Here is a 20,841-nt window from a genome sequence, read left to right as displayed (position 1 = left end):
TAGAAATATAACTGGTCACACCTGAAAAAGGGAGATTTTCTTGTATTTTTGTTTATCATAAATTCAGTTCAGTTCAGTTCAGTCGCTCAGTGGTGTCTGACTCTTTGTGACCCCATGCATCACAGCACGCCAGGCCTCCCTGTCCATCACCAACTCCCGGAGTTCACTCAGACTCATGTCCATCAAGTCGGTGATGCCATCTAGCCATCTCATCCTCTGTTGTCCCCTTTTCCTCCTGCCCCCAATCCCTCCCAGCATCAGGGTTTTTTCCAATGAGTCAATTCTTCGCATGAGGTGGCCAAAGTATTGGAGTTTCAGCTTCAGCATCAGTCCTTCCAATGAACACCTAGGACTGATCTCCTTTAGGATGGACTGGTTGGATCTCTTTGCAGTCCAAGGCACTCTCAAGAGTCTTCTCCAACACCACAGTTCAAAAGCATCAATTCTTTAGTGCTCAGCTTTCTTCACAGTCCAACTCTCACATCCATACATAACCACTGGAAAAACCATAGCCTTGACGAGACGGACCTTTGTTGGCCAAGTAATATCTCTGCTTTTCAATGTACTCTCAAGGTTGGTCATAACTTTCCTTCCGAGGAGTAAGCGTCTTTTAATTTCATGGCTGCAATCACCATCTGCAGTGATTTTGGAGCCCCCAAAAAATAAAGTCTGACACTGTTTCCACTGTTTCCCCATCTATTTCCCATGAAGTGATGGGACCGGATGCCATGATCTTCGTTTTCTGAATGTCGAGCTTTAAGCCAACTTTTTCACTCTCCTCTTTCACTTTCATCAAGAGGCTTTTTAGTTCCTCTTCACTTTCTGCCATAAGGATGGTGTCATCTGCATATCTGAGGTTATTGATATTTCTCCCAGCAATCCTGATTCCAGCTTATGCTTCTTCCAGCCCAGCGTTTCTCATGATGTACTCGGCATATAAGTTAAATAAGCAGGGTGACAATATACAGCCTTGACGTACTCCTTTTCCTATTTGGAACCAGTCTGTTGTTCCATGTCCAGTTCGAACTGTTGCTTCCTGACCTGCATACAGGTTTCTCAAGAGGCAGGTCAGGTGGTCTGGTATTCCCATCTCTTGAAGAATTTTCCACAGTTTATTGTGATCCACACAGTCAAAGGCTTTGGCACAGTCAATAAAGCAGGCCCCTAAGTTCACAAGTAGACATAAAACTGATGGTTACCTTTATAAGAGAGTTAATAATAAAAGAAATACATAGAAAACACAGGACTATATGGCAAGGAAGTATATTATAACTGTTTATATACATTTTCTCTCCTCCTTGATTGCATGTTAAGAACAGAAATGGTCTTATTCATCTTTGCAGTCATTTAACCTAGCCTAGAAGGAAATGGCAACCCACTCCAGCGTTCTTGCCTGGAGAATCCCAGGGACGGGGGAGCCTGGTGGGCTGCCCTCTCTGGGATCGCACAGAGTTGGACACGATTGAAGCGACTTAGCAGCAGCAGCAGAGTCTGGCACATGGTTTATAATGTTCACTGAGCTAAACTAAGGAGGAACTGAATCTTTACCAAAGTAAATTGGGAAAATTGCTTTTTCCAGAGCAGAATTTGGTTCATTGCAATTGTGGATGTATTTATACACACTAAGTTCTACTCCTCCCTAGTGGGATGTGGGGTGCTGAGTGGACAAAGTTGGTAGTGGCTGGCCTCTGGAATGTGCAGGGAGAGTAACCCCAGGTACGGCTCCTCTCCCTGCATCCCAACACCGCACTCCCTTCACTGCTATGGGAGCTGCACCATGAGAACCAAAATAGCACATTCCAGCCAGAATGTCCAACAGATGTCCTCTCTCTGTCTCGTGTCATCCGTCACCGTTGAACCTCACCAGTCTTCAACTCTGTTTTGTGAGCGGCTGAGCCTCCAGGAAAGAATGCAGGATGTGCCTCAAAAAGTCCAGCACTAGCTGAGGAACTGTTTGTTTTTTCCTAAAAATGGTCAGTCCATAAAAGTTACATAAGACTCGGCTCTCCTCACTGGGAGCTTTTCCAACTCCAGCTGGAGAGATTCCTCAAGCTGTTTAGAGTTCACGAAAAGAGTTTGAAATTTCCTGATTGGCTAGCCTATATTGGAGCCATCTCTGGGTAGCAATGGGGAGGTTCCAGCAGAGAACACTGTAACTCTTGTGCTCTCACTGCCCCTCAATTGTGGCCCCTTTGAGTTCCCCAGGGGACAGGAAATAGCACCATTTGTTTACAGTTAACATCTCAGAACAAAGATGAGCCCCACTACTAAAACCAGAGCCCCACTGCTAAAATCAGTGGCATCAAGTCTTTGAGGCTCCACCCAAATGAGGCAGAACTTAGGGAGTCTAATAGCTCACCCCAGAAGCACAACAAGGCTCTGGGAGGCCTTCCTCCCCTGCTTTGGGCAGATGTATAGAATTTGTTTGTGGCCCTGAGAACCTCAGATGCCGGTCTTGCCCAAGAACAAGATGAATGAGCCAATAAACATGAACCGAGCATTTATGAATTTCAAGGCACCAGACTATGTGAACAAAGCAGATCTGGGGCTGGCCTTCATATAGTGCTTATAAGTTCGCCTGGGGAGACTAAACAAACAACTAAATAATTATGACCACACAAACTATGAAGTAGGCCTTTGGAATGTGCTATATTCAAAGGATATACAGTTAATCCATAAAAGCCATCTCTGTCCATGGAAGGCAGTTAGCATATTTATTAAATCAGGGACCAGTTTATACTGAATTGGCAACCAAAATTATGTGTTTTGGTTGAAAACTCTGGCCCTTCAAGTAGTCACTGCTGCTGCTGTTTAGTTCTTCACTTTCTACCATAAGGGTGGTGTCATCTGCTGCTGCTGCTAAGTTGCTTCAGTCGTGTCCGACCCTGTGCGACCCCACAGATGGCAGCCAGGCTCCTCCGTCCATGGGATTCTCCAGGCAAGAACACTGGAGTGGGTTGCCATTGCCCTCTCCCAGGTAGGCACTAGAATCTATCAATAACTTGCTCTCAGTTGAGCCCCATTTTTATTCCCATTCATTCTGCAGGAGTTCAGTCCCTATTTACATCAAACACTTTTGTTTAAGGCATAAGAACTCACTTCAACTAAGAAACTGCTGTTCATTTATAATGAAGAAACTGAACTCTGATTTGCTCTCTCCAGCTTTAGGCGAAGCACTTTTCTTTCTGGTCAACATAGACCTTGACCTTGTGCACATGCTTAGTCACGTCCGACTCTTTGTGACCCCATGGACTGTGGCCTGCCAGGCTCTTCTGTCCATGGAATTTTCCAGGCAAGAATACTGGAGTGGTTGCCATTTACTCCTCCAGGAGATCTTCCCAACCCAGGGATCGAACCCATGTATCTTGTGTCTCTTGAATTGGCAGGCAGATTCTTTACCACTGTGCCACTTGGAAAGGAGCTAAGAAACGGCTGGTATATAACTCTGCCTCTAAGGACTAATTCTGGTGGGATCCAACATTCTCCTCTTGATGGCTGTTCGGCAGCTAGTTGTGATTTTGGTGTTCTTGCAGGAGAAGATGAGTGCATGTCAGAATGGCCATCATGAAAAAGTCTAAAGGCAAATTATTTGACTCCCCTCACTTTCTTCACCTGTACATGGGGCTAATAATATCTCCTCTTACAGGGTGCTGGTGGAAGTTAAAAGATATAGAAAACATGTGGAACAATGATTGGCATTTAGTGAAGACTCAGATGACACTGGAGAAGGCGATGGCACCCCACTCCAGTACTCTTGTCTGGAAAATCCCATGGACGGAGGAGCCTCGTAGGCTGCAGTCCATGGGGTCGCGAAGAGTCGGACACGACTGAGCGACTTCCCTTTCACTTTTCACTTTCATGCATTGGAGAAGGAAATGGCAACCCACTCCAGTGTTCTTGCCTGGAGAATCCCAGGGATGGGGGAGCCTGGTGGGCTGCCGTCTATGGGGTCGCACAGAGTCGGAAATGACTGAAGTGACTTAGCAGCAGCAGCAGCAGATGACACCACCCTTATGGCAGAAAGTGAAGAAGAACTAAACAGCCTCTTGATGAAAGTGAAAGAGGAGAGTGAAAAAGCTGGCTTAAAGATCAACATTCAGAAAACGAAGATCATGGCATACAGTCCTATTACTTTATGGCAAATAGATGGGGAAACAGTGGAAACAGTGGCTGACTTTATTTTTCTGGGCTCCAAAATCACTGCAGATGGTGACTGCAGCCATGAAATTAAAAGACGCTTACTCCTTGGAAGGAAAGTTATGTCCAACCTAGATAGCATATTAAAAAGCAGAGACGTTACTTTGTCAACAAAGGTCCATCTATTCAAGGCTATGGTTTCTCCAGTGGTCATGTATGGATGTAAGAGTTGGACTGTGAAGAAAGCTGAGTGCCAAAGAATTGATGCTTTTGAACTGTGGTGTTGGAGAAGACTCTTGAGAGTCCCTTGGACTGCAAGGAGATCCAACCAGTCCATCCTAAAGGAGATCAGTCCTGGGTGTTCATTGGAAGGACTGATGTTGAAGCTGAAACTCCAATACTTTGGCCACCTGATGCAAAGAGCTGACTCATTTGAAAAGACCTTGATGCTGGGAGGGATTGAGGGCAGGAGGAGAAGGGGATGACAGAGGATGAGATGGTTGGATGGCATCACCAACTCAATGGACATGGGTTTGGGTGGACTCTGGGCGTTGGTGATGGATAGGGAGGCCTGGGTGCTGCGCTTCATGGGGTCGCAAAGAGTCAGACACGACTGAGCGACTGAACTGACTGAACTGAAGGCTCAGTAAATAATTATAATGAATGTGAATCAAGAATGTCTTCTTTCCTTGAATCTAAATCCTTCCCATTGACTTCTGAGGCTGCACTACTGTTCAATTTACCAATTCACAGCAGAGAATCTTGTCACTGTCATACCCAGTACCTTTCAACAGGCATACCACCTCAAAATCTTTAACCCTCATGGCTCTATTCTTTGTCTCCTAGAAGCTGGAAAGTGACTCAATCCCAGGAAACATCACAAGATAATATACAGAGAAAGTCAGCGTGAATATGCAATTTATCTATGAATCAAGATTTTCCTACACAGTGAATACAGGTACATGACTACCTGAATTATGTTAGCAGAAGACAGTGAAGGTGAGTCCTCTACATAAATTCATGGGCTGACAAGATTCTACTTAAAAGGTCTAATTATTTCCAAACATGTACCCCAGGAGACCCTATCCAAGTTCCATAGCTTCTGCTGTAGAAAAGCCTCTCTAATCTATCCTCTCTTTTAATTCCTAAAATCAGTGCTCTACTTCTAGGCCCTCCTGAAATACCTCTTTCGAGAATTATTATTCAATCTTTGGGTAACGATTCCTATTGGCTAGGAATAGAGACTATTGCCAGGAATACAGTGGTAAACAAAACAGATATTATCCCTGCCGTCAGGAAGCTTATAATCTAGTGGAGGAAAGCAAACAATCACATAAATAAAAATACAATTATGAAATGTGATAAATGCCTTGAAAATAAAGTGCAGCGTATTAAGAAGATCTGATTAGGACTGATGACAGATGTGATTAAGAGGTCAGGGAAGGCCTTTCTGGTAAATTGTGAAGGCCTCTCTGTAATTACATGTTGAGCCTTGAAAGGTTAGCTGAAAGGAAGTTAAACAGGTAAAAGGTGGGGACAACATTCCAAGCAGAGGGAATGACATGTGTGAAAGGCCCTGAGGCAAGACAGTGGTTGGTGTCTTTGAAAAACTGAAAGAAAACAGAGTCGTTGAAAGTGTCCATCATATTTGGCAACCAGGAGTCCACTGATGACCTTGACATAAACAATTTCAGGGGAGTGCTTAGTGGAAATGAAATTAGACTGCAGAGGGTGCAAAAGTGAATGGAAAATCAAGCAGATTGGTTGGGTGGTCAACAAAGGTTGGCTGTTACAGTACAGACAGTCACTACCCAGAGGCTGATGTGGTGTCAGGGGATTTATTTTAAAAAGTAAAGACCTTATTAAATTAATATATGCACATGGTTACAAAGTTAAAAGTGAAAGGGCTTCCCTTGTGGCTCAGCTGGTAAAGAATCCACCTGCAATTCAGGACACCTGGGTTAGATCCCGGGGTTGGGAAGATCCCGTAGAGAAGGAAAAGGCTACCCACTCCAGTATTCATTGTACTATAAAGCTTCTGATGAATAATAGAAATCCACAACTCCAATCCCCTTCTATCACTGTGTCATTTTCCACTACTTTCAAATCTTTTAGCTGTCTCATCTGGCATTTATGTTCATGTTTATAAATCACATGCATATTAATTATTTCTTAATTTTAAACATTCTTTTTTCACTTCCTACATCCACCTTCCTCACACTTTCTGATTTAATTAATATCCAGTGTTTGCTATGACTTGGTATAGCAAATAAGAGTCTATTTGTTGTTGCTCAGTCGCTTAGTCATGTCTGACTCTTTGCAACCCCGTGGACTGCAGCACGCCAGGCTTCCCTGTCCTTGATCTCCTGGAGTTTGCTCAAACTCATGTCCATTGAGTCAGTGATGCCATTCGACCATCTCATCCTCTGTCCCCTTCTTCTCTTGCCTTCAATCTTCCCAGCATCAGGGTCTTTTCTCATAAGTCAGCTCTTTGCATCAGGTGACCAAAGTATTGGCACTTCAGCTTCAGCATCAGTCCTTCTAAGGAATATTCAGGGTTGATTTTCTTTAGGATTGACTGCTTTGACCTCCTTGCTGTCCAAGGGACTCTTAAGAGTCTTCTCCAGCACCACAGTTTGAAGGCATCAATTCTTTGGTGCTCAGTCTTTTTTGCTGTCCATGGAGTCACAAGGAGTTGAACACAACTGAGCATCTTTCCCAACAGAATGGGAAAGACTAGAGATCTCTTCAAGAAAATTAGAGATACCAAGGGAACTTTTCATGCAAAGATGGGCTCAACAAAGGACACAAATGGTATGGACCTAACAGAAGCAGAAGATATTAAGAAGAGGTGGCAAGAATACACAGAAGAACTGTACAAAAAAGATCTTCATGACCCAGATAATCACGATGGTGTTATCACTGACCTAGAGCCAGACATCCTGGAATGTGAAGTCAAGTGGGCCTTAGAAAGCATCACTATGAACAAAGCTAGTGGAGGTGATGGGATTCCAGTTGAGCTATTTCAAATCCTGAAAGATGATGCTGTGAAAGTGCTGCACTCAATATGCCAGCAAATTTGGAAAACTCAGCAGTGGCCACAGGACTGGAAAACGTCAGGTTTCATTCCAATTCCAAAGAAAGGCAATGCCAAAGAATGTTCAAATTACCACACAATTGCACTCATCTCACACACTAGTAAAGTAATGCTCAAAATTCTCCAAGCCAGGCTTCAGCAATACGTGAACCGTGAACTTCCAGATGTTCAAGCTGGATTTAGAAAAGGCAGAGGAACCAGAGATCAAATTGCCAACATCTGTTGGATCATTGAAAAAGCAAGAGAGTTCCAGAAAAACATCTATTTCTGCTTTATTGACTATGCCAAAGCCTTTGACTGTGTGGATCACAATAAACTGTGGAAAATTCTGAAAGAGATGGGAATATCAGACCACCTGACCTGCCTCCTGAGAAACCTATATGCAGGTCAGGAAGCAACAGTTCGAACTGGACATGGAACAACAGACTGGTTCCAAGTAGGAAAAGGAGTACGTCAAGGCTGTATATTGTCACCCTGCTTATTTAATTTCTATGCAGAGTACATCATGAGAAACGCCGGGCTGGAAGAAGCACAAGCTGGAATCAAGATCGCTGGGAGAAATATCAATAACCTTAGATATGCAGATGACACCACCCTTATGGCAGAAAGTGAAGAGGAACTAAAAAGCCTCTTGATGAAAGTGAAAGAGGAGAGTGAAAAAGTTGGCTTAAAGCTCGACATTCAGAAAACGAAGATCATGGCATCTGGTCCCATCACTTCATGGGAAATAGATGGGGAAACAGTGGAAACAGTGTCAGACTTTATTTTTTGGGGGCTCCAAAATCACTTCGGATGGTGATTGCAGCCATGAAATTAAAAGACGCTTACTCCTTGGAAGAAAAGTTATGACCAACCTAGATAGCATATTCAAAAGCAGAGACATTACTTTGCCAACAAAGGTCCGTCTAGTCAAGGCTATGGTTTTTCCAGTGGTCATATATGGATGTGAGAGTTGGACTGTGAAGAAAGCTGAGCACTGAAGAATTGATGCTTTTGAACTGTGGTGTTGGAGAAGACTCTTGAGAGTGCCTTGGACTGCAAGGAGATTCAACTAGTCCATCCTAAAGGAGATCAGCCCTGGGTGTTCTTTGGAAGGAATGATGCTAAAGCTGAAACTCCAGTACTTTGGTCACCTCATGTGAAGAGTTGACTCATTGGAAAAGACTCTGATGCTGGGAGGGATTGGGGGCAGGAGGAGAAGGGGACGACAGAGGATGAGATGGCTGGGTGGCATCACTGACTCAATGGACGTGAGTCTGAGTGAACTCCGGGAGTTGGTGATGGACAGGGAGGCCTGCCGTGCTGCAATTCATGGGGTTGCAAAGAGTCAGACATGACTGAGCGACTGAACTGAACTGACTGAACTGAGCATCTTTCACTCACTCACTCACTCACTCACTCACTCACTTTTCTCCTGTCCAGCTCTCACATCCATACATAACTACTGGAAAAATCATAGCTTTGACTATATGGACCTTTGTAGGTAAAATAATGTCTCTCCTTTATAATATGCTGTCTAGATTGGCCATAGCTTTTCTTCCAAGGAGCAGGCGTCTTTTAATTTCATGGCTGCAGTCACCATCTGCAGTGATTTTGGAGCCCAAGAAAATAAAGTCTGTCATGGTTTCCATTGCTTCCCCATCTATTTGCCATGAAATGATGGGTTGTAAGTTTAATACTTGACTCTCTTTAGTTTAGTTTTCTATATATTTATCCCTAATTCTTCCCAAATTCTCTAGCAGAACTGTAAAACTTATTCTCAATCTAATTTCCAAACAGTCAAACATAGTTCCATTTTTTTTTTTTCCTGGACCATAATCCTTCTGGAAGTTTCTGTTCTCCTGATACATTCTGAACTGACTCTCCTCTATGGTTTACAACACCACTATCATGCTGGACATCTCTTTATCCTCATCCTAGGAATTTTCTTTGCCTCTCTTCTCTTAGTTGCCCTGTGATCCCTTGCCCTAGATCTCATGATTTCTTCTTTCGTGTTTATATTCTCATTTTGCTGAAACATATTCTGTAATAGCTTTCTAAGAAAGGATACATAGTAGGAAATTTTTGTAATGAGTATCTGAAAGTATATATTTTAAACTCTCACTGTTGATAATTTGGCTGAGCATAAAACCCTAGGTTAGAAATCAGTTCCTCTCATGAATCTGAAAACACTGCTCACTGCTTACTAATTAGATTCCATTCTTGTTGAGTACAGTGCCATTCTGATTTCTGATGCTTGCATGTGAACTTTAAAAAAAAAACACCGGTTTAAAATTTCTCTATATCCCTAGTGTTCCAAATTTTCATGACGAGTTACCCTAGGGTATGGTATTTCTATTGGTTGTTCTGGGCACTCAGTGGGCCCTTTTGATTTGGAGACTCTTCTTTAGTTCTGGGAAATACACTTTTACTCTTTCTTTTCTTTTTCGTAACTTTGTCTCCACTGACATTGAAGATTTAGAAAGAGAGGAATTAAACGATGAAGCAATATCCTTGAGGAGTAGTTAGGTGCTCAAATTTTCTATATTTCTATTCACTTAAAAATTTTTAAAGTATACAGGCAATATTGCTAACATAAGCATAATGTACAGCAGATCTCTAGAACTTATTCATCTTGCATAACTCAAACTATACTAGTTGAACAGCATCTCATTTCCCCCACCCCCAGCTCCTGGCAACCACTATTCTTTTTCCGATATCTGTGACTTTGACTATTTTAGATTCCTCATACAAATGGAATCATGCAGTATTTGTCCTTCTGTGACTGACTTATTCCCTTGAAACTAAGATCATAATAGGAAAATGGGCAGGATATGAGCAAACATGCCATAGAAGAGGGAACAGAATATAGCTAATAAGCATACAATAAGATTTAAAACACTATTAAAATATTGCTTTAAGTTAATCAGTTATCAAATAAAACAGTAATAGTTAATCCTGGTGAAGACAACTAAAACAGGCGTTTTCACATTTTGTCAATAAAAGCATATTTCAGTTCAGTTCAGTTCAGTCGCTCAGTCGTGTCCAACTCTTTGCGACCCCATGAATCGCAGCACATCAGGCCTCCCTGTCCATCACCAACTCCTGGAGTTTACTCAGACTCAGGTCCATCGAGTCAGTGATGCCATCCAGCCATCTCATCCTCTGTCGTCCCCTTCTCCTCCTGCCCCCAATCCCTCCCAGCATCAGAGTCTTTTCCAATGAGTCAACTCTTCCATGAGCATATTTGGGTACCCTCATATTGAGGTTGGGGGAAAATGTATATATATATATATATATCCAGTCTTAAAAATATTCAAATCCTCTAACTCCACCTCCAGAATTCTATACTAAAGAAATTATCATAGATTTTTTTATAAGGTTATTAATCTGAACATTTTCCAGAAAAGATAAAGCTATTTTTAGAAACCTCAAATGTCTAATATTTGTGTTAAGTAAATTATGGTAAATTCAAACAATGGATTTGTTACCCAACTATTAAAAATTTGGTTTCCAAAAACTGTTCGATGATATGTTGTCATTTTATACTTGTCTGTATTTTTCTAGATTTTCAACAGTGAAAATATATTTCACCTATAATTACAGAAAGAGACAAACGCTTTCTCAGAAAATATTTTTAAACAAAATAGACAAGATTTATTTGTTTCAAAGGAAAATATCATAGTATCCTTCATTTCGTCTGTCTCCATAAAAACACAGTTAAGTTTAAACATTTTCTAGGTTAAAATCTGAGCAGTGAATAGCATTTCTTTGGACTGTATCCTCCACAATCTCTTAATCTTAAATGAGTAATAGGTTTATAAACCTAATCTCTAAAGGAAGAAAACACAGTGTGGAAATGATATGCCATAAATCACACTCTTAGTGGCACTATTTGGCCTTTGATTCCTGGGGCTTATGCATTAGAGTCTTTTCATTTCTTTCAAAACCAAAACAAAAACCTTTATGTTGATTAAATCTGAGAACCACTTATCAAGAAGCTGAGACTAGAGTTTGGGTCTAAAAGTAGTTCTACTCAAAGTGTAGTCTATGGACCAGTAGAATCAGCCTCTCCTGGGAATTTATTAGACTGGTAAATGGTTGGACTTACTGAATCAGAACTTGAGGAGTGACAGTGCAGCCTCAAGTTTAAGAATTAACACATATCTAGAGGAAATTAAGCAAAGAGGCTAATAGTATGCAAAGGGAGGGAGGTACACAGCCCATCCAATGTTCAATGTGTATATATATATATATATATTTAAAGCATATACATTATTATAAAATATTCTAAAAACAAACTTTTTCCATACTATAAACTAGAAGTTATGGCTAGAAAATATTTTCTTGGATTTGGACTAAAAAAGGTTGACAAATTAGCATAGGTCTTGGATCAAAGGGTAAAAGGAATCTATAATTCATTCCTGGTTCCAGACAGCTCATTAAATTAAGGCTAAGTGTTTCACATAGGAATTTAGGTATGTATGCAGTAAATATTGTGGCTATATTTCTGTCAAACCATGATTGGTTACTGGCAGGTGATCAGCTGAAGATGATGGGATCTTCACTTCTTTCAACCTCTTTCCACTTTGGAGTCATGACTCAGTAGGCAAAACTCAGTAGTCACTGTGACTGGCTTAAAGTGTGCTTTACAGAGCCCTTCCATTGACAATGAAAGGGAAGTGAATGGGGTAGAGAGGGAAGGAAGGAGAGATGAACAGGTTAGACTCTACTTCTCCCAACCCCTTGCCTTCAACCAAAACAGCTCAGCCTTTACATTTTTGTGTCCACTTATCTGTGGAATATACTTGAACAAAGATCTCCCCTCTAAAAAACATTTTGAAAATTTCTATTCTCTACTACATGTTCTCAACAACCCAATAAAAAGCCATAGCTTAACAAGGAGCTGTTAATGCTCCTTGTTAACTATCTATCACCACCACCTGGCTGTCAAAAGGACTCAAGATGCATAATGGGCAGGTGGTTCTGCTTCCAGGACTCCCTTCTCCAACCACTATCATTAGGGATGAATAAACTAATAATGTTGCAAGTTGCTGTGTTGGATGTGAGGCTAAGCATATTACATAAATCAGCCTATAAACTGAACCCGACATTACACTATCTAAGGAGTAAAAGATTGGGGACTGCTGTTCCAAAAAACAGTAATTTAAACATTGCTGTCTCATGTATATATTACTGTATAACAAACATTCCACAACTTAGTGGCTTACAACAATGACTGATTATATCTCACAGTTTTGTGAGCTGGCTAAGGGTTTTTTTGCAGTTCCAAAAGATGGGTTCTGGAAATGTTTTGAATAGAAGCAGAATAGCCCTCTCCCACCAAATAAGAGAAGTCCTTCAAAGTAATCTCCTTGGGAGACAATTCACCCAGCAATGCTCCTATTCAAAACATTTCAAGAACTCATCTTTTGGAACTGTGAAAAACCCCTTAGCCAACTCACAAAACTGGATACAATCAGTCATTGTTGTAAGCCACTAAGTTGTGGAATGTTTGTTAAACAGTAATATATAAGTGTGACAGAAATGTTTAAATTACTATCCTTTTGGAGCAGGAGATCAAAAGGTGGTTCCCAACCTTTCTGGCACCAGAGACCAGTTTCATGGAAGACAGTCTTTCCTTGGACCTGGGGGATGGGGTGGTGGCTGTGGTTTCAGGGTGATTCCAGAGCATTATATTTATTGTGCATTTTATTTCTATTGTTATTACATCAGCTCCACCTCAGATCAGACATTAGATCCTGGAGGTTGGGGACCCTGATTTGGAGGATATTTAAAAGGAAATGATTAGCCTCGCAGAAAAACTCTAGCTATCTAGAACCTTAAGAGATTAGGTTGGTCTGATAACAGTTTGGCTGTATCTTTTTAAAAAAAAATTATTTATTTGGCTGCTTCATGTTTAGTTGTGGTACACGCAGGATCTTTTTTTGCAGTGCTCAGGCTTCTTTTTAGTTGTGGCTCTAGGGCTCCAGAGTGTGACGCTTCAGTAGCTGTGGGGTGTGGGCTTAGTTCCCCAACCAGGGATCAAACCCACATCCTCTGCATTGTAAGATGGATTCTTAAACACTGGACCACCAGGGAAGTCCCTGGCTGTATCTTTAAATAAACAGATCCTTGTTATCCTTAAGATAACAAGAAAATAACATTTTGGAAGTGAAACAACTCTCCCATCTGGAGTTTTTGCTTTTTTCCCTGGAGTCTTCTGAATCCTATCTATACTGACTTTAGGAATATTCTGATCTTTCTTTTACCTGAACATGGGTAAAAACCAATTTTCTATTTTTTCCCTAAGGACACTATATATAAGGTTCTATTTTCTTTCTTAAAATAATTATATAAGAAAAGAAAGGAAGTACAAAAGTATAAAAACAGATAAACAAGTTAAATATAGATTTTAGGATCCTAAGATAACCTTAAGTATAAACTTTGGATCCTAAAATAACTAAATCTAGCCAGAAGTTGGCTGACTCTTTTCCCCTCTCCACCCAGTTATCAACTTGTTGTCCTTGACCACAGGATCTCACACAAGAAGCCAAAAACAGCATACATTTCAGAGCTCAAAGTCTCATCTTCCAAGAATCCCAGAGAACAGCAATTTTCTGCTTTAAGTATCAAGAATAATTTTTTTAAAACTTAGGTATTTCGGTAAAACTTTTAAAATGTATACTTTTACTTACATACTTTTGTTTTATACACAGTATATAGACTATAACTTAACTTTTCTTTGGTGACTCTGTGCTACCAATGCAGCAGACCTAGGTTCAAACTCTAGTCAGGGAACTGGATCCCACATACCACAACCAGGAGTCTGAGAGCTGCATTAAAGATGCCACGTGTTGCAACTGAGACCTGGCGCAGCCAAATAAATAAACATTTTACAAATAAATAAGGATGAGAGAAAGAAATTTTAAAAATCAGTTTAGTGTTTCTAGACAAAATAATGAACAATCTGAAAAGGAAATTAAGAAAATAATTCCATTTACAACAGCATCAGAAAGAGTAAAATACTTAGGAATAAACTTAACCAAGAAGGTAAAGGCTTGTACACTGAAAACTAAAATGCTACTGGAAGAAACTAAAGAAGTAAGTGGGAAGATATCATGTGTTCGTGGATCATAAGACTTAATATTGTTAAGATGTCAACACCTGCAATATGTAACACCAGCAATATGGATGGACATTATGCTAAGTGAAATAGGCTAAATCACAGAATGACACAGAATGACAAATACTGCCCAATTCCACTTATATCAGGAATCTAAAATAGTTAAATTCATGAATCAAAGAGTAGAGTGACAGCTGACTGGGGGAGAGGGAAATGAGGAGTTGTTGTTCATTGGGTATAAAGTTTCAGTCAAGCAAGATGAATAAGCTCTAAAGATATGCTGTAAAACAATATACCTACAATAAACAATATATTGTAAACTTAAAATTTGTTAAGAGGGTAGATCTCATGTGAGGCTTCCCTGGTGACTCAGATAGTAAACAATCTGCCTGCAATGAGGGAGACTCAGGTTCAGTCCCTAGGTTGGGAAGATCCCCTGGAGAAGGGAATGGCTACCCACTCCAGTATTCCTGCCTGCAGAACCCCATGGACAGAGAAGCCTGGTGGGCTATAGTCCATGTGGTCACAAAGAGTTGGACATGACTAAGCAACTAACACTGTGTTCTTTCTGTAATAATGAAAAGATGTCAACTGCCCAAAGCAATCCACAGATTCAATGAGATCCCTTTCAAAATCCTAATGATAATTTTTACAGAAATAGAAAAATTCATTCTAAAATTTGTATGAAATCACAAGGGATCCTGAATAGTTAAAAAAAATATTGAAAAACAGAACAAAGTTGTAGGATTCATACTTCCTTATCACACAGCTTACAGTCATCAAAAGAGTAGGGTACTGCCTCATGAGGGTCAGAACGGCCATCATTAAAGGTGGGGACTTCCTTGGTGATCCAGTGGCGAGATTCTATGCTCCCAATGCTGGGTGCCAGGGTTCAATCCCTGGTTGAGGCACTAGGTCCCACATGCCATAACTAAGAAATCACATTCTGTAACTAAGACCCGGTGCAGCTAAACAAACAAGCCATTGAAATTTTTTTTTTTTAGTCTACAAGTAACAAATGCTAACAAATGGTGAAAGGAACCCTCCTACACCATTAATGGGAATGTAAGCTTGTGCAGTCATGGTGGAAAACTGTATGGAGGTTCCTCAGAAAACTAAGAATTACCACAAAAGTTGAAAGTGTTAGTCGCTCAGTCGTGTCTGACTGTTTGCGACCCCATGGACCATAGCCCACCAGGTTCCTCTGTCCATGGGATTTCCCAGGCAAAAATACTGGAGTGGGTTGCCATTTCCTTCTCCAGGGGATCTTTCTGACCCAGGATCGAACCTGGGTCTTTTGCATTGCAGGCAGGTTCTTTACTGTCTGAGCCACCAGGGAAGCCCATGATATGATCTAGCAATCCCACTCCTGGGCATATACCCAGACAAAACTATAATGCAAAAAGATACATGCATTCCTATGTTCATAGCAGCACCATTCACAGTAGCCAAGACACGGAAACAGCCTAAATGTCCACTGACAGATGAGTGGGTAAAGAAGGTGTGGTGTGTATATACTGTGAAGCACTGTCGCTAAGTTGTGTCTGGCTTTTTGTGACCCCATGGACTGCAGCACACCAGTCTTCCCTGTCCTTCACTATCTCCTGGAGTTTTCTCAAACTCATGTCCACTGAGTGGGTGATGCCATCCAAGTGATGCCATGAAGTACTACTCAGTCATAAAAAAGAACAAAATAATGCCATTTGCAACAACATGGATGCAACTAGAGATTATCATACTAAATGAAGTAGTCAGAAAGACAAAGACAAATACCATATGATATCACTTATATGTGGAATTGAAAATATGACACAAATGAATCTAAGAAACAGAAGCAAAATCAGGGGCATAGAGCATAGACTGGTGGTTGCCAAGGTGTGGGGGGTGGGAGGGGTGGATTGGGAGTTTGGGATTAGCAGATGCTAACTGGTATGTACAGAATGGATAAACAACAAGGTCCTACTGTATAGCACATGGAACTATATTCAATGGAAAAGAATATGAAAAATAAAGTATATATATGTATAACCAAGTCACTTTGCTGAACATTGTAATTCAACTATACCGCAATTAAAAAAAAAAAATAGAGAGCCTAGAAATAAACCTGGCATTTCTGGTCAATTGATACTCAACAAGGAATGGCAACACTATTCAAAGGGGAAAGGACAGTCTTCAACAAATGGTGTTAGGAAAATTGGATATCCACATGCAAAAGAATGGGCCCTTATCTTACACTCCATACAAAATTTAACTCAAAATAGATCAAGACCTAACCATAAGAGATAAATCTATTCAAGAAAACTTGGAAGAAAACATAGGGAAAAAGCTTCATGACAGATAAATGGATAAAGAAGAATTGAATTTGGCAATGATTTATTGGCTACAACACCAAGAGCACAGACAGAGAAAAAATAGGTAAACAGGACCTCATCAAAATTTAAAAACTTTTGTGTATCAAAGAATTACAAAAGAATGAAAAGGCAACCCCATGAAATGGGAGAATATACTTTCAAATCATAATATCATAATAAGGGACTTCTATCCTAAATATATAAAGAACTCTTACAATTCAACAATAGAAAGATATAACCCAATTAAAAACAGGCAAAGGATTTCTAATGGACTTTTCTTCAAAGAAAATACAAAAACAGCCAATAAGCACAAGAAAAGATACTAAACATCACAAGCCATTAGAAAAATGCAAATCAAAACCACAATGAGATATCACTTCAGACCCATTAAAATGTAAAGTAAAGTCGCTCAGTAGTATCCAACTCTTTGTGATCCCATGGACTATAGCCTACCAGGCTCCTCTGTCCATGGGATTTTCCAGGCAAGAGTACTGGAGTGGGTTGCCATTTCCTTCTCCAGGGGATCTTCCCAAACCCAGGGATCGAACCCGGGACTCCAGCATTGCAGACAGACGCTTTACCGTCTGAGCCACCAGGGAAGCCCTTAGACCCATTAGGATGACTTTTATTTAAAAAAACAAAACACAAAATAAGTGTTGGCAAATCTGTGGAAAAACTGGAATGCTTGACATTGCTGGTGGGAACGTAAAATGGTACAACCACTGTGAAAAATGGTAAGGCAGTTCCTCAAAAAATTAAATGTAAAATTACCATATGATTCAACAGTTCCATTTCTGGATATATATCCAATGGAATTGAAAACAGGGACTCATATCTGTACACCAATGTTCGAAGCAGTTTTATTCACAATAGCTAAAAAGTGGAAGCAACCCAAGCTTTTATGTGGATAAAAATAATGTGATATATACTTGCAACAGATATTATTCAGCCCTAAAAAGGAAGGAAATTGGGATGCAAGCTACCACATGGATGAACCTTGAAGACATTTTGTTAAGTGAAATAAACCAGTCACAAAGAGACAAATATTGTATGATTAATTTACACGTAGTACCGAGAGTAGTCAAATCATGGAGAAAGAAAGTAGAATGGTGGTCGTCAGGGGCTGGGAGAAGAGGAAATGAGTTATTGTTTAACGAGTATGCAGTTTCAGTCTGAGAAGATAAAAAAAAGTTCTGGAGATAGATGGTGGTGACGACTGAACAACAATGTGAATGTACTTAATGACACTGAATTGTATGTTTAAGAATTGTTTAAATAGTAAATTTCATGTTATATAAATTTTACCACAACTTAAGTAAAAAAGAATAAATGTAATACCAGAGAGATTCTGCTATGAGTTATAACTTTTCATTAGAAGGCATCCCATTCTCCACCCTCACCCCCTGAAGTCAATCTCAGAGCAATGTTTATATGTGGTCATTCAAAACAATACACTCATTTTGCATGACAGACTCATTTGACAGGAACTACAATGTCATATGTCAATGTTTGAGTGGGTGTTTTCTGGGTAACCTCAACACTGATCAACGGACTGTCTCTACAGAGCCTGCCCTTACCCTAACATGCAGTCAGTGAGCCATCTCAGTCAACTGACTTTTAGTAAGTGCTCAGTCACTGTGTGTGAGTAACAGAAAAAAAGGGTGAGTTATTGTCCTAAAGTTGCACAGAGAAAAATAGAACACATAAACCTTCCCATGAACTAGGGAAGCAAATAAAAATATAGGAAGCAAATAAAAACACGGGATACTCTGTTATTTATCTGAAATTCAAATTTAACTTGGCAACCTGTATTTTATCTGGTAACGCTCTGCCATATTGGAAGTGAAGAGAAAATAAATAATCCAGAGTGTTTTGGGGATACTGAGGTCTTAACAGGGACCTAGACAGACTAGGTGTAGAAAAGCCGATTAAAAACATATTGGTTAACCAAAAAAAAAAAAAATCAAAAGTACTGGTCTCTAAACTCCATGCTTAATTCTGCTCAGGAGCCCCTTCCTGCTTTGAGTATCTGTGATCCAAGACTTACTTTCTAAAGTTACAAAGTCAGAGAATGGGAGAAAGAAAAAGTAGAGAAGGATAAACCAAAGCTAGAAATGAGTGAGAGCATACCCAGCTTCCAGTCAGGAAGGACTGGCCTCAAAAAGGGACCTTAGACGCTTAACATAAAAATCAGAGGAAATCAGATTTTGACCTGGCTCAAAGCAGAAGAGAAACAAGGACGGAGAATGCTCTACAGCCATACAGTAGGAGGGACACGCAGAGTCGAACATGACTGAGCACATATGTGAGTGAGGAGGGACTAGCATAGCAGAACACCAGAGACAGCGGTGGGATCTCCCAATTCCCTGACACCATTACCATTACTCATTTCCACGGAGCCCCCCAAGAAACTCCAGTCACAGTTTTTACCTACCAATACTCTGAATTGACACTTTTGTACTGTGGTGCTGGAGTAGACTCTTGAGTGTCCCTTGGACAGCAATGAGATCAAACCAGTCAATCCTAAAGGAAATCAACCCAGAATATTCATTGGAAGGACTGATGCTGAAGCTCCAATACTTCAGCCACTTGATGTGAAGAGCTGACTCATTGGAAAAGACCCTGATGCTGGGAAAGATTGAGGGCAAGAGGAGAAGGCGGTTACGGAGGATGAGGTGGTTGGATGGCATCACTGACTCAAAAGATAAGAGTTTGAGCAAGCCCAGGGAGATAGTGAAGGACAGAGAAGCCTGGTGTGCTACAGTTCATGGGGTCGCAGAGTCAGACACGACTTAGTGACTAAACAACAGTACTCTGAGCCCCAGTGACAATAATGCCTCTAGTCGTCAGGCAACTACTTCTTATAAACTCCTGCAGCTTTCCAGCCATTGTTTCATCAGTCAGCAGTATCATCTATTTCCCCATGGACCCTGGGCCAAAATTGAGATCGCCGAACCCTGTCTTAGCTTCAGGAAATTGAATCTGTTCATGTCATCCTCTTAGGAACCAACAAAAACAGATTTCAGGCTCTCTGTTCTTTGAGAATCCCATCTTCAAAAGGCCTGTGTTCTTGTTTATTACTGACACTGTTCAGATAGTGGTAATCCCTGCCTGATGCTGGTCTACTGAGATATAAATGGCTCATATGGCCTGATCATACTATAGTAGTATTTAGGAATCTTTGATAAGTCTCACACTAGGCCAGGCTGGGATGTCTCCCCTCTCCAGTGGAGGCAGGGGGAGGGGAGGTATCCAAGAATTAAAAGGGTAAAGTAACTGAGGTCATTCCTCCAACCTGTCCTGAAGCACCAGCTGATCAGGTACACTGAATCAAGTTTGAAGGATGTGGCTAGCCTCCACAATTCTTTCCTGGAGGGGGCAGTTAGTCTCTAGGGCAAGAGGAGGAGGGGGTCACCTGGGTAAAGCTCTTTAAAGATTATCTGGGCAGCCACTGAAGGGCTGACCAATAAAAATTTCTGCAGCCTTGGACCTTAATTTTTTCTTTTTGGTAAACATAACATAAAGGTAAAACAGCTAATAAAAAGAAGCTTCTACGTAAATGAGATGCATGAACTGAGAGACTGAGTATGTTCAGTTTTATGCTCCCACCATGAGCACCGCAAGTAATCCCCAGACGCCCTTCGTTTTCCCCCCATTCATGTAACTAGTGACGCGTCTTCCCATGAAACACTGCCTCACAGCCTCTGCATTGGTTTCATTCATTCACTCACCCATCAAATATTTACCGAGTCTACCATGTGCCAGGCACTGTGCTGGGCACTGGAGATACACACGAATCGTGTACGGTCCTTGCCTCCAGGGCAGCCCCCTGGTGTCCTCAGGGCCAGCCTGGCATCCCAAGGCAGCCCTGGGCAACGGGATCACGATACCCTTTGCAGCAGGTAAGAGCGGTAGCAGGGGGCTGGCAAAATGCCAGGCCACAGGTTTTCCCAAGGTAAAACTGGATGTGAGAGAGCGATCCCAGCCCGGCTCAAACAGGCATCAAGGTGGGAACCAGGGGCCAAAGGGGCGGAGGGTGCAAAGGACCCGGCGTGCAGAGGACTCCGCCGCAGTCGCCGGGTTGGGTGCTGAGCGGCCACGCGCGCTCCTCCCGGGCCGTCACAGGAGATGTGGGGACAACGATGACCCCT

The 20,841-nt window shown here is 41.2% G+C and overlaps 1 protein-coding gene across 4 annotated transcripts in view; it reads right to left on the bottom strand.

Annotated features, from left to right (window-relative positions):
* The window catches only part of RUSC2 (RUN and SH3 domain containing 2), a 66,274-nt gene that overhangs the window by 44,770 nt on the left and 663 nt on the right, over positions 1-20,841 (bottom strand). The gene's annotated exons all lie outside the window — the stretch shown is intronic.

Source organism: Bubalus kerabau, chromosome 4 (assembly GCF_029407905.1).
Source record: "Bubalus kerabau isolate K-KA32 ecotype Philippines breed swamp buffalo chromosome 4, PCC_UOA_SB_1v2, whole genome shotgun sequence".
Lineage (NCBI taxonomy): Eukaryota > Metazoa > Chordata > Mammalia > Artiodactyla > Bovidae > Bubalus > Bubalus kerabau.
This window is presented reverse-complemented; position numbering and strand designations above follow the sequence as displayed.